Below are 13540 nucleotides of genomic sequence, written 5' to 3' on the forward strand. Positions count from 1 at the left end.
CCTATGCAGTTCCTAAATTCTAAACATTGTGGGAGGAACTCATAATTCTTAACTGCAGATATTCCTACAAACTGGGATTATACTTGTGCAAGAATTAAATTATAGTAATTCCTTAGTATAATATTTTAAAGAATCTGTATCACAGTGTTGGAAGTAAGAAATACTTGGGACCAAGAAGTGTTTGGTAACAAATACTAGTGAAGTTGTGTTCTGATTGTCGCCAATGCGGGAGGATGATGACGTGTACTAGAGCAAGGCGGGTCAGATATCCTCGCAACGGCGACATTAGGGAAATTCTGTTGTAAAAACAGCGCTCGGTAGTAAATCTTCTCCTCGCCTAATGCTTTAGTCCCCGCATTTATTCCGTCTGCCAGAGCCATTGCCAACAACTCCGGCGCGATGTTGTACTATTGGGGTGAATAAAATTTCGCCAGCGCAGCGCAGCGTGGTGAATGTTCCGGAGATTTGTGTTGTATGTTTTCTTCGTAATTTATACCCGCGTTATGAGTTTGTGTGAAACTTCTGCTTTTTTAAAACAGTTTTGGATGCTGAGCCACTCACGAGTATATTATCCCTTCCAGCTTAGTCGGAAGAGAGGGAGATATCACATCTTGAAATGTCAAACTGACGATGCATTGTTGGTTTAACTTGTACAACACTGTACAATGTCTCTTAAAGTTTACATATACTTGTAACAATTTTAAATATTTGGAAATCCATCACCTTGAGACCTTAAGCAGATGTTTTTAAAAACGAGGACTTGAATTAATTACAATCAGTTAGAAATTATCACTTAGTCACTTATAACAATGCAATGTTATTATATACTTACAAATCTTAAATCTTATAAGATAAAACAACCCATATAAGTCCTAAAATACTTTTGTTATTTGATTTACGATGCATAATAACTAAGATATAACTGTTTCTTTTTCAAAATTTGAACGGCCACTATTTTGAAATCTTAAGAAATAAGGACAAATGTGCAGGAATTAAAGTTGTTAAAACAGTCGAGTTAAAACTTTTAGTCGTATTTTTACATATACGGCTCTAATGTATTACATATACGACTATACTCTATATATTGATTATATACGTTAATACTAAACTAATGTCAAGTAGAGTATTGAGAGTTCCCATGGTGGGAAGGGATAGTTCAATGGAAATATTGAGTTTAGCTCCATTTCACCTTCCGCCTAAAAAAGCTTCTGAGATCTGATCATATCACAAATTTCACTACTGCAAGGCTAAGTCAAAGTGCCCTACTGTCTTGCTGGATCCTATCAGACGAACGTGGACTCCAGATTCCAGTGTCAGATCTCAGACGATGCACTACACGGAAGGTGAAATGTAGCTAAATTCAACATTCGCATTACGTTAGTGTTTATTGTTGCCTGTTTCTACAAAACAATGATAGTTATGCCTCAATATTGAGAATCCTTAGTGTAGAACCTTAACCAAGTCAAGGGAAATAACATTACATTGCTTTTGGCACCGATAGAATATCAGTCCTTTAGCCTTAGTCGATAGTATTTTTGGTATGGTAACAAATCAATGTACAATCGCTATAATGAATAGTGATAGAATAAAAAATTAAATTATTACCCAACTCACCTTTACCTTTGAGGAGTTGATAATTTGTAAATCATTTCAAAGAGAAATGATGGTTTATCTAGTAAAAGTCAACCTCTCGGTAATACCCTTGCCCTTCTTACTTGTCTGAGAAACATTTCAGCGGCCTCAACATGCGAAGTATTTCATGTGTGTTGAGGCTGTGTAAGTGGCTCACCAATAGCGCCACAGTGCGAGCAGTAATTGGGACTCGGAACGGAAACGTTGGTCTGCGTTAAGTGGTGTGTCCTTCAAGATCGCACATCTCAATAGTCCTGGCCAATTGATAAGGACCCTCAGCTAAATTGTTAGACGTCTAAATGTAACCATTTATCCAGCGCACTTCACGTGTAGTTGAGCTTTATCTAACAGAGCTGAAAACATGTTCTGGGCTTTACAATTTAATAACAATTCAACTTCAATACAACATTCGGAAAAAAGTATTTTCTATTATAATGAACAAAACGATTTTTAATTGTAATTTTTTTGTAACTTTAGAAAAGAAAAGACAATTATAGTTCCAAAAATAGCAGTAAAAATTTGAATTTATAGAGTATCAGAATATGTGGTCAGAACAGTAGGTTTACTGTAAATAAGTTATCTTTCGATCCAATAACTTTCCAATAATCTTTCCATAACTCCAATTGAATTCAGCTTGCTTACTTTTTGTAAACCGTCATTTTCCATTGATGAGGGAAGTGTGTCAAAGTTCATTAAAATTTCAATTAAAAGTTCAACTTAACAGACAGAAATTGTGAACTTAAATAGCCAGTCGATAGAGGAATTTTTGTTAGTGACAGAAAGGTCACTTGGCACCAATTGGGCCAAAGACAGTAATACTGGAATATTTCTACTCTTAATGGTAGTGAGTTAATTTTAAAAGGCTAAATGACTTAGATGGCTCAAATAAAGAGAAAATTAACATCAATACTGTCAATTTGTACTATTTTATATAGCACGATAAGTATGATGATAATACCGTATTTATCAAAGATATTACATAATAATGTAATATATTTTCAATTTATTATGGTTAGGATAATGTTTATGAATAGATGAAAATTATACATATCTATTGTTAATTCACTGGAAATTATGAAGCATTAGACTCGAAATACACCGAAGAATTCTAATGAATATCTGTTTGTTTCTAAAAAAACATCTAGGGTGTCGTATTTTAAGTCCATTGTTCAAAAATTTTGTCCTTGTAAATACAAAACCTAATTTCGTTATTCAAACCAATTGGTGCCAAGACGGCATGGCATAGTCCTTCGATAAAAAAATATATTCACCTATTATATCATAATAAGTGTTGATATGGAAACGATCCTAACGAAATTCGACATTGTAATTCTATTGGTTGATCACAAGATCGATACTAAATTTCATTAATATATGACCAAAGAGGGCAAAGTCATAGGATGGAAGCAACGTATCATTATATCTCTTTATTATTACGGGTACTGTACGAATAATTATGATATGAATATTATATGGCCTATATGTTAATCAAGATTAATATCATACACGTTTTCAGGAAATAAAGCAAAAACCTCAAGATGAATAAATGTTTTATACAACACTTTTTTTGAGAGCATTGTTAGAAAAGGGTCTTTTACATAAACATGATATAGCCTAGTTCATGTTTGGCAATACGATTCTTTGGTTTCTGTCTCCAACCAAGAGTCGATATTAAACACTGGTCTCAATAAAATACAAATTGTTGAATGGATTTTGAAATAGTGATCTTATTTAAGTTATTTAAACATTTAGATTCAACATATATTTAATTTTAAACAAGTCTGGTCAAAATAGATTAGACTATAATGTCTTTGTTCTTTGTTTAGACTATTATGCTATTTGCATAGCGTATATGTAATGAATACAATTGTATTAACCAAATATGCATTGACAGTTACCGACGCGGAAATATTCTATAGTATTATGCAGTAGGAGGAAGAGCATTGGTATTTAACACTAGGAAACATTTCATTTTTAACAAGTTTATACAATTTTTATGGTTGAATTGCATTGAAAACTAACGAAGTAAACACTCGCTTAGTACCTCGTACTTTCCAGTGCGTCCAGCTTACATACAGCCTATAATTTAGTCGTAATTTGTTCTTCGTCGTTCGTTCAAAGTTCTTTCCATGTCTTAACGAAGTAAACACTCGCTTAGTACCTCGTACTTTCCAGTGCGTCCAGCTTACATACAGCCTATAATTTAGTCGTAATTTGTTCTTCGTCGTTCGTTCAAAGTTCTTTCCATGTCTTAACGAAGTAAACACTCGCTTAGTACCTCGTACTTTCCAGTGCGTCCAGCTTACATACAGCCTATAATTTAGTCGTAATTTGTTCTTCGTCGTTCGTTCATCAAAGTTCTTTCCATGTCTTAACGAAGTAAACACTCGCTTAGTACCTCGTACTTGCCAGTGCGTCCAGCTTACATACAGCCTATAAGTCGTAATCAAAGTTCTTTCCATGTCTTAAACGAAGTAAACACTCGCTTAGTACCTCGTACTTTTCCAGTGCGTCCAGCTTACATACAGCCTATAATTTAGTCGTAATTTGTTCTTCGTCGTTCGTTCGTTAACGAAGTACACTCGCTTAGTATCGTACTTGTCCAGCTTACATACAGCCTATAATTTAGTCGTAATCGTCGTTCGTTCAAAGTTCTTTCCATGTCTTAACGAAGTAAACACTCGCTTAGTACCTCGTACTTTCCAGTGCGTCCAGCTTACATACAGCCTATAATTTAGTCGTAATTTGTTCTTCGTCGTTCGTTCAAAGTTCTTTCCATGTCTTAACGAAGTTTACAGATTTTTTGCAAATTCTGACTCTTCATTAGACCAAAAAATTCCTTTTCACTCCTTGAGAATAAAAATGAACAATTTAATAATTTTTTCTGTAGTTTTCCAACTCATAGTTTTATTAGGTTTTCTTGTCCTAAATTTGTAATATCCTTAGCAGACGAGCGTTAATGGCGTAATAATACTAAACAAAGGTTTTTTTGCTTTCTTTTACCATATAATATAATTAATTATTCGTTTTTCTTAAGCAGAAACAATTCGTCCGTGTTGTTTGATTTTCATCCCAAATAGGAATTTTGTACAACATTAAAGAAATTTTTCTCTTAGGAAAGAGTAAAATGTCTTTGTCCAGCTTGTTTGAAACAGACTAAATTATTTTCCATTGATTTTAAACACCCATTGGAAACTAAACACTTTTTTAACACCTGAATTAACTCTCTAGGCAATAATTTATTTTCTAAATATTACGTCATCTGATGTGATCACGTGATTTTCAATAGAAAGATAAAAAATACATCCAAAATCGATTCTGAGAAACGATTGGGGAATATATTACACTCATTGGAAGAGAGAAATGAGGAGCAATTGTTGTGCGATTGTGACGATGGTAGCCTTGAACTTGCCGGAGTGCTGTGTAATCAACCGCGTCTGTGAGGCGAGCCACAATGACAATAATTGCAAAGACGAGGAAACGACCGGGAGCAACCGTGCCGTGTCACTGCGCGCCGCAACCGCCGCTAACCGCCGCGCCGCGTGCTGCAAACCGCGAGTCACGTGACTGGACATCGGCAACGACAAGTCAATACTGACAGTAAACATATAGCTGTGTTTTCCTCCCACATAATTCCAGAAACGACTGTAGACTTATTTATTAAATATGCATTGTGAGAACTGAATTTAGTTCGAAATTAACTTGACGTAAGCCTGCTCATGTAATAGCGCCAATGTACTTCTGCTAGAAATATTACGCAATGCTAAATTAAAAATATTTTTATATAAATTTTTGAATATTTTCGAATTCCTTTTTTGGAAAATAAATTGTAAAGTTAGAATCAGTCTAGTGATTAGGTTCTAGAAATGTTTTGCAAGGTCCACTATTTAATAGCAAAAATACCGATTGGAAATTAATTTTCCCGAGTTTTCAAAAAATACTTTATCATTTTACTTTTGGAAAATATAATACGCAAAAATTATCTTTTCATGGAGTTTGCCAGTTAAAAAAATATATTGTCTATTCAATATCCATGATGAGGCTCCAAATTTAATTAAAATAATTCTAAACTAATATACTTCCTTAATCAGTGTTAGCAAATTATCCCATTTCCCTTTGCTGTAATACTATGAAGGAGTCTTTCTTTCTTTCCAATGTCGTTATTCTCAAAATATTGCTATATTTGGAGTAATATAACTGAATATTATATAACGTTTTCCTTATTATTAGTATATTTCCCCTAATGTACAATATCCCTTACACCGTTTCATTCTATAGTTAATGAAGGATAATGCACGCATTAGTAAATTAACGCGATTCTGCAAGATAAGTTAATCGCCTCTTGTGCCGATAGTTATTCGTGATATTATAATTACGTTAATTGTGGTTTATGAAGCCGGCTCCGCAACATCACAATTATTATTATTGTTGTAAATAATGAAATCGTAAACACGAAGGCCACGAGACCTTGCTGCAACATAATCTTCCTCATCATAGCTGTGGAATTGCTGATAACCGAGCACTCCCACAACTATGATGAGGTGTTGAGGAACAATGTAGCTCTCTTATTTTTAGCTACGGTCTGTATGCTGCGAAATAACAAAATGCCCTCAACCTTGGTTGGTCGCTTTTAATTTCCCAGGAAATATTTAATTAGTTATAAGTCACGCGTATAAGCCTTCATATGTCCATAATTGCTCTCGTGTGTTGTTATCTCGCCTCATCTCTAACACTATGTGGCATTTTTACACAAAACAGTATTTGACTTCAAATAAGACGTGTTAAAACATCATAATCAAATAAAACTCGTCTGATAAATTAATTATTTATGTATCGAGGCACAAGTTTCTCTTAATCAACAGTGAGAGAGTTAAACCGCATTAAAATTCTATTTAATGTGATACACAAACTTTTAACACAAAAATTTCATATTTTTGAATTAATATTCATTTATAAATTAACATACTAATCATGAGTAGGTTAAGAATGTTTGTTTTTGTTATGAATTCGAAGCGTCGCGTTAATATAATTTCCCAAAGAAGATCCAAATAACATTTTTTTTATTGTTTATGATAATAAAGGCAACTAAAGTATGCAATTTAGGCCATTTTGTAATCAGGTCCAAATAAATGAGCTTTATTCATTTATGTCTTAAGGAGATTATATCTTTTTAAATAAATATAACTAGGAAAATAAAAGTGATTTTTAAATAATCGTTTCTTAATAAAATTTAAATAAAATACACTTTTTAAATAAGTGCAATTTTTTGTAATGGATTATTTTTTATAAATAAAATAACATGTCACTCCCTTGCAGTTCTATATAACTCATGTACATAGTGTAAAACAGTCCATAATTTTATCTTAAGCTGTTTTTATTTGGATGTGATTAAAACTTGATTAAAGTGCCTACTTTAAATGTCTGTAATTTCACTAGGAGTGGTCAAAAAACATGTTTTCTATTTTTTGTATTAAGGATATTTATTTTAAAGGACTATACATTTTACATATAATATACTTTCCAACCCCAAAATCAATTGCACCACCTTAACTTTCAAAGCTCGTAAATCATAACATTAAGTAGAACTTAAACACTTTGATGTTTATCGTGTTAGGACGTATCACTTAAGTGACACTTGAACAGGGTGACACTAAACTATGAACACATGACGTTTATGGCCTTAAATGAACTTTTGCCTTTCTTGTATCAAATTATTTTGTAAGATTTCGTGTCGAAAGTTGCACCTAGAAGTAGCTTAAGACTCATAGGTGTAGGTTAAGCTGTTCTAAACATACATCCGACAAGTTACAATAACATTTCCGATAAATGTTTATCCAGTATGATACTCATTTATGGATTCTTTGATGTCCAACATAAAATAATCTCATTTTACCTTATTTTAAAGGAAAAAGCCTAATTTACGATTGTGAGTAAAGTCTTATAACATGCTGTTTGACTGTGACATTCTTTTGTGTGCAATTCAATAACAAAAATATCGATTTTGTCGTCGGCTATTTTAGAGATAGACGTTGACCCCGTATTCCAAAAACAAAAATGGTCATTTATGTATTCGTGGCCCCACACGAAGTTTTGTAAATGCAATGGCGCTTCATCACTTGTAACTTGAACAGCGAAAAACCCCTGATCAATATATGTATATATTGATAGCTTGTAGTTTTATTTTTTGTTTAGTTTTAAATTTCAGGGGTTTTTTTGCTGTTCAAGTTACGAGTGATGTTGCGCCATTGCATTTACACCATACGTCTAAATATAATGTTTATTTCAATATAGATATCGTACTCAAATATACATTGTTATGGTAAGTAACCCAAGATGGAAATTAAACTTCCTCTTCTTCTCATTACCCCGTCCCCTGAGTTGGTGTGAAACCAATCATTGATAGATATGCAGCAAAAACATACTCAGATCGTCCCCTTGCCCAAGTTACAAACGCCTTGTTTAGCGAGAATATCATGTAGAGCTGCAAATTGGCATTCGTGTTCTAAGTGAATACAGTTCCAACATTTATTACTGGAATTCATTATAGCAACCTTTATTTAGTTTTTAGATACTGGTAAGAGCACGAACCGAGCAGATAACAAGCGTGCTGTGGATTAGTCACCTGGTTTTATATTGCATTGTTCACAGATTCAGAGTAATTGCCGTTTGTGAAACCAGCAGTTAGTTGGGTAAACAAGAGTGTGATAAGTAAAGCTCTTGTCGAGAAATACGTGAGTTATCACTCATTTCTACACACTCCAGAAACGCCCGGAAACTTACTGCGCATTACTCTTTGGGTCTCTTTAAACGTATCTTCGTCTTCAAGAACTTCAACAGAATTTTAATGCGGGATCCAATTCACGGATGTGAGTCTTACAAATTAAACTATTTCAGGGATTTCTTCGCTGTAAATAGCATTTTTAGGCGCGTACCAAACATTTTAAGGGAAAACGGTCCAAACCCATTTTCCAGTTTTTATTGACCTGCCCAGGAATCGAACCCGTGACTTCCCGGTTAGAGAGCCGCAGCTTTACCTCTAACCTAGTGTGGGTAACTTTAGATACATAATACGCTTAATACCTATTTTTATCAGTAGTTAGTGTCTGCTACATCTACTGATAATAAGGAAAACTGTTAACAATATAGCTTTCCTTAGGGTTAAGATTTAAACCATTATTTAGTATTTGTGTTTCCGAATAAAGTTAGAAAAGTGTTCACCCTTTCTTTATGAAACTACTGACAGTAGAATATGCCCAGCTACAGCTAATAATAATGGTTTACGTCGTCGATTGGTTGGAATGAAGGAAAGTGCTATTGATTTTCAAAAAGATTAATTTTACGGGTATCCTATTTTAGATTAACTTTTCAGTTGTAGTTAACACACTGTTAACGTAAACACTAAAATTCTCGTAAGGAAGCTAAGTTACGGCAGTCGGCCTACAAAATTATAAATCTCAATTTGTTCTAGTAATATCCTTGCGAAAAACAGAGAGACTAAGAAACAGACAGAGGTATATCTCCAGCTTTTTGAGAATTAACAAAACATTGAAAACTCCAATCAGTAGCTCCATTTGTGATCCTTTATAAGAAATCTTGACCACTTTTTTCGGTAAGGTTCAGCCAGTTTCCATGGGGGAAGCTTGTACCAACTCTATTGTGCCTATATATAAATAAATGGCAAACTCAATTCATACTTTATATTCCGCTGAGTAATATGTTTCGCTAACGCTCAGCCAGATTGAATGGTCGAACATGAACCATAATCAAACTCGATATTGCCTTTGTTGAAACGAATCTTAATGCAAAATTTCAAGTTTCTTCATTCATTTTGTTCCGATTTTCTTTGTTTATAGTTTGTATTTGACGATGGAAGGATTATTAAGAAATAATTATTTCCGAACTAAAGAATACAAATCACAATAGGTCTGCCATAGCCCTCAAACCTATTTTAATTTGTATTCTTTAGTGCTGTTTTAATAATTAGTGTTTTGATTTTGTTGAGCGCATGTTTAGAGATAGGGTGCATGAAGTTAGCACACAGCATGGTTGTTGCGAATCCTAACTTATGTGTGCCATAACGCCCTGGTATGATTCGTTTTTTTAATGTGTTAGGTTAGTTATCTACACGAGAAAAATATCAGATTTTAGATCTCGAAACGGAGTGTGATTTCTTGTATCACTGAACGATGGCAAATGTCTGGGAAAACCCTGTTCTCGATGTACTCGTATTCTGCGGAAGATTGACAGATCGACAGACAGATCGAGAGGAGATAACATTCGCCATTCCTTTGAGGGTCTAGTCGCTACAGTTCAGCCAACAAATATAAAATCAAAACGCACTGAAGACGCTTTTCAAGAAAGTGTAATTAAATTTCAATCTAGTAAAATACCATTTATCCCTAAAACGCAATGTGTTTTTACTTTGGACTTGTCTGCTTCGGTTTTTAATTTCTTGAACTAATCAGTTATTTCTGGAGTAAAAGTTAAGTTGATCTAGATTTCGTGTAGCTTTTCTCTGATACAACCTTACAAACATCAAGAGACAATGTAACTTGCCCCCTCCCCCAATCCGACAACGCTTCCTAAGATTCCGAGACGAATTTGGTACTTCGATGTTTGTTGTGTCTTTATTGTTCGGATGATACATAGCTCCATTAAACGAGCACGTAACTAATTAACTAACAAGCGTGATGAGTCGACCTCGTTGTTTCCACGACCTTGTGCTCTGATAATGAATGGACGCTTAGATAAGCCGTGCCGCGCCCAACAGGCCGTGACGGAAGGTTCTTCCAGAGCAGTGAGTGCTTCACGTGCACCGCTTGACCTGAGCTGCGGGTGCTGCATCTCGCGTTGGGGTGAGTTTAGAATTAACCGTTTAATCATGTATGGCTCTGCCTATACATCTTTATAAATATATTTATTATCCTCTTGATAATCAAAGAACACTTTAAATAATCAAACAAATCTGAATGTCTGCATTATTGAAGTCATTATCTGAAAAAGAAACGAGTATATTTTTGTAAATATGCACATAAATAAATATTTTTATAGTTATATTTACAGTGACATTAAAGAATAATGGTTTAATAAACAAAGAGTGTGTGCGTGCGTGCGTGCGTGCGCGCGCGCGCGCGTGTGTGTGTGCGTGCGTGTATGTGTGTAACCTACAGTAAAACAGATATTAAAAACAAAATATGCCATTGTTCGGTAGGAAAAGCCCGTATAAAAATTAAAAAACTTGAACATGGTAGCAATGTATTATGATTCCGTAATACGGCCTTTTAACAAGTCGCCTTGGGATAATGGCCCAGAACTTTAAACAAAATAATTATCAGGTAATTTGAAATATCCCATCTAGCAAAGTTGGGATACACCAATGATGTCGCACATTATAGATACATTTTTACTATTATAACAAAGTAAACTTTCAGTACAAAAAAGTAACATTTAATGTGTGGTTGGCTTCTCTCCAAACATGTTTTGAGAGTTAGTTTCAAACAATGATATAACAACGATTTCAAGACATAAAAACTTAATCTTTTTCAAACCTTTTAAAATTAAAATCGATATAAACATGGTGGGTTTTAAAAATGTTGATGGATTATGGTTGCAATACATTCCTTGTATTATTATTTAAGTATTATAATACTTCGTTTGCCGCTATCAAATTGAGTTTTTAACAGCAATGTTTATAAATATTCTTAGTTCTTGGATTTTAAGAGGAAATATTCATTAGTCTTTAGTTGATTAGTAGTAATTAGCTGCATCATTCACGGAGTATCTCGAGAACTAATTAATCCATAGAATTGAAATATGCACGAAAATTAATTTTTTTAGATTTTATATAGACTGATAGTGGTGCATGTTATTTCTTTACTTTGTTTTTATAACAGAGTAAACTTTCAGTATAAAAAAAACCAGTACAAAAAGTCTTTAAATTGAATCAGGTTAACATATTAAGGGAATAAAGAAGGTCCGTTATGAATATTTATTATTGATTACTTGCTTGGATGTCTTTTAAGTGCTCTAGCTTTTGGACTATTATAAGTTTGTAATGATGAAGGAATATCCTCATCAGCTTCTCAAGCCAACCCAGTGCCCAGACGTTGTATGTTATGAACTGGTTTTGGCCAATCTCATTTCCCTGATTGCACTTATTCCCTTCATTAATGTTTTTCGTATTTAAAACGTTAGTACCTCAAGAAACTTTTTAATTTTCAGTGCTACAAAAATTTTAATTTCATCCTTGGATTTCGATAAAAACGAATGAGTTTAGCCTAGATTTTACGTTAATAACTGTTCAATATTCTAAGAAAACCAAGACGCAAAATCTAATCAGTAAATGGCTTTTGAGACGGCACGGGTTTGTGTTCCAAGGTGGGTTTATATAATCTGCTTCGAAGTTTCGTTCAGGCATTTTCTATTGGTTATTTTATTTGTAAAGCAGTGTTTTATATATATATCCATAGAAAATTTATAAACATTTGTGAGTTTCTTACCTTTTGAAGCATTACTAAACTGAGTTAATATTAGTCCTGTGAACAGCAGTTGCTGTTGATAAGACTAACAGAGATAAGGTAGCAACTGCAACATAGTGCATTTATCGTAAATAAATAACTAATAAATAAAATGGAATGGAATGGCATGCGATATTGCAGGTAACTAGCAAAACTGACGTATTAACCTTAATTGCCCACTACATAAGTACTTTAGAACAAAAGAAGTTGTTAAGGTATTCTTTATAAACTATTTCAACTATTTTATCGTCTTAAATAATTTAACTTTTCACTGTTAATTGTGACCCAATAGCTTAAAATATCAATTTTTAAGCTTTGTAAATCACATGGTGAAATCCAAAAAGGATTTCCGGTTCTTTTGGCGGTAAACTTGTATAATAAACAGATAAGATATGAAGCTAAAAGAGATTGAGATTTATAAGATCTGTTTATAAGCTTTTCTGATTGTCAAAAAGACAATTTGTGTACACAGGAATTGGGTAACCAGTGCACACATACTGTACGTGTACTATATTTTATATACACATACGCTATCCTACCACTTACCCCAGGAGTACTGTCCGTTCAAAAATAGCTTTCCCAAAAATTTTCTTTTTTTTTAATAATTTAAATAAGGTACCATAAAAGTAAATAGAGAAACAGGAAACAAGTAGGAAATGACAGGAATAATATGGCTGCTGGTAGTACGAGTATCAACAGAACTGACCTCTGTTTAATTCACTCGACTGCCACATGTAGTATACGTGGACAGACTACCTGGCTCTGCACAAGCGGTCGTCATCTTCCAACTTGTTACAAATTCACATGGTTGCTTCGTAACACCGAAGTCAAGATTCTTCTAAGCAGTTAAAGTAACCAAGAATCTCGCCTTATGAAGTCACAAGATTTGACGTGAAATTTGATCGTGCACGATGAAAAGGCGATCATCTGCTAGGACCGAAAAACTATTCGGTGCTATCGAACGAAATGCAGTAATAATTCGGAGCTTTCGGACTTATACAGTAATATTCTGCGCTATAAGACGGCCCATGCTCATTATTTCATGAACACGTGATTTCGTCGTTACAAGCTTGGCTATAAATTCGGTACTGTTGGACTCAGGGCATTATTTAAAAACCGTTGTTACTATTCTCAGCACTGCACTTCAGGAACAGAGACAGAAGACGTATCGTTAGTGAGACAATTCGTTTTTCTTTATCGCCAACAAACTTTTAAAACTTAAATACATCTTTAAACATATTAATTACCTCCAGAGAGTCCGCAAGGGTACTCCTGGAATTGGGATATAAAAAGCCACACTGCCATATAAAGCTCATTGTAGAGCACCCCCTCATTGATCGGTTTCTTTCACAGAATATAAAGAAATTAACACGAACATTTCACCGCTTTTT

At 34.0% G+C, this 13540-nt stretch overlaps 1 protein-coding gene across 5 annotated transcripts in view; it reads left to right on the plus strand.

Annotated features, from left to right (window-relative positions):
* LOC124364748 (protein PRY1-like) overlaps window positions 1–13540 on the plus strand; it is a 189820-nt gene that overhangs the window by 67472 nt on the left and 108808 nt on the right. Inside the window, exon 1 of one of the 5 annotated variants that reach the window (XM_046820504.1) lies at window positions 10414–10487. The exons of the other annotated variants lie outside the window; for them this stretch is intronic. The gene's annotated coding sequence lies outside the window, so the exon portion shown is untranslated. Of the gene's footprint in view, window positions 1–10413; window positions 10488–13540 lie in introns of those variants that run through there. 5 annotated transcript variants of the gene reach the window in all.

The sequence above is a fragment of the Homalodisca vitripennis genome, chromosome 1 (assembly GCF_021130785.1).
Source record: "Homalodisca vitripennis isolate AUS2020 chromosome 1, UT_GWSS_2.1, whole genome shotgun sequence".
Taxonomy (NCBI): Eukaryota; Metazoa; Arthropoda; class Insecta; order Hemiptera; family Cicadellidae; genus Homalodisca; species Homalodisca vitripennis.